A 2,070-nucleotide genomic window follows, 5' to 3' on the forward strand; every position below is an offset into this window, starting at 1 on the left:
CCCCCCCCCTTTTTTTTTTAAATGGGAGTTTTCAAAATGCAAGCCATTCGAAGAAATTTTTTAAAGCCTTTCTTGGATTGTTGCAAATGCATAAATATTCAAAGCTCAGTTTCTGCTGAGACACTTCTGGTCTATGAAATTATTAAACTAGAAAATGCTAAAGATCAGAAGGAGCTGCAGTTTTCTTCCAAACTTTAAAAACGTAAATTTTAAGTATTGAGGAAAAATGCCTAACATTGTGGAAAACAAACATCTGGTTGTCTATGTGAGGGGACAGTGTCCGTGGAACTGAAGTCAAATGGACAGTTTTTTCTCTGCTTAGTTTCAGGTGTTTTAGCTGATCAGCATAAGACAGATGAGGATAAAGATCTATTTTAGACTATCTTTCCTTCTTTTCCACAAAAAATAATAAAGTGGATGTGTGGGCATATTTTTAATAAAAAACTTATTTAGAGGTTATGTTATCATTTTTCACAGAATACAAGAACTGTGTGTGTAAAACCAGGGTTTGCAATCACCAATTTCAGAGGAAGCTACCAGGTTTTCTATCCATTTAAGTTCTAGTGCATAAAAATTTAGTGCACCAGCCATGAATTTCGCTTACATACAAAATACATTCTTCCATTTTCCTTTATTGCTGTATTCATTTGTCTTTTTACTCTAATTTATAGCCTTTTCCTTTTTGAAAAAAAAAAATGTTTTTAATTTAAAATAAAGTTGTCGATTCCCCCCCCCATGGAATTCTGCCCCTTTCAAGAATTGGCCAAATATGCTACATGTCCTAACACACTCTTCAATTAGTCATCTGGTTTTTACCGCTTCCACTTTAATTAGGAAACCAAGATCTTTTTTCCCCCCCTTTTTAAGAGTTTCAGATCCAAATCTACCCTTCTGAGAAGGTAGTAGCCAGGTAATGAGTGCAGAGGAAAACTGTGGACTAGGGGGAGGCAACTCAAAAGAGGAGACAGATTACTGTGAGAAAACGTCATCCTGGAACCAGGGGCTCTGCCCCACCCCCACGTGTGTTTTTGTTTGTTTCTGTTATAATTTAGAAGTTAATTTGTCTACGTAGGAAATTTAATTCCCCCATTGCTAATAAAAGCTCGTTTAGAGTTTTCTAAGGCCAACATGGGACATGTCAAGCTTTGGCAATTAAGAAGAGGATTGATTTGTGGATTTGACATCTGGCATTGTGATCGCCCTTTCTAACTGGAACCAAGATTACATCCTTGCTAAAATCCAAGAAAAGGAAAGGCAACTCCAACAAAGCCAGAGGCTCAGAATGCTTCCGGACCTTATCTTGCCTGGCAGAGTCAGGTTTCCTTGCTCCCTCCTAAGTTTATAGCAATGTTTGAAAGTCTTTGCAATTTTAAAAACCCAAATTCTCAGACAAAGACTGAGATCTGTGAAAGTGGCATCTAGACTCACCACAGGGGGAAAAAGAAAAATCAATATCTAGTTGCAGTAAGAGGAAACCATGAGATGCACTTGTGTTGAGAAGTGATGATTTAGTGCGTTTCTTTTTATGATAATTGGTCTTTTGACCTCCACTGTTCAGGTTGAAATGTTTTTCATTTGAGTCTAGGGTATCAATGTAGAAGTTTCTGAATATTTTACACAGTACTATTTTAGGGACAGTACAGTCAAATTAAAGGAAGATTACAGATTTTATAGTATACGTCTCTATCTTCTCTCCCAATACCACTTATTGTTCATACTTTTAGACATTTAGAAAGTAACATATAATTTTGGGGGGTACTAGAATGCTCTACCTCAGGAAATGAAATACTGAAATATGCCAAAGGAACTCAAATCTAGCGCCCTTAAAATCATAGCCAGTCAACACAAAGGTGGGTAAAATTTGAGTTCCAGTCATTCATTCATTCAACAGACCCTACTGACTGTTTACTGTGTCAGACACGGTTCTAAATGCCAAGGATACAGAAGCAAACAAAACCAAACCCCCATCCTCACAGAATTAACATTCCAACAGAGGCAACAGAGAGAGGGGTTGAAGGTATAGATAAACACATAAAAAAGAGTATGTGGTGTATTAGATGGTGAGGAAGG

This window comes from Marmota marmota, unplaced genomic scaffold (genome assembly GCF_001458135.2).
Source record: "Marmota marmota marmota unplaced genomic scaffold, marMar, whole genome shotgun sequence".
Lineage (NCBI taxonomy): Eukaryota > Metazoa > Chordata > Mammalia > Rodentia > Sciuridae > Marmota > Marmota marmota.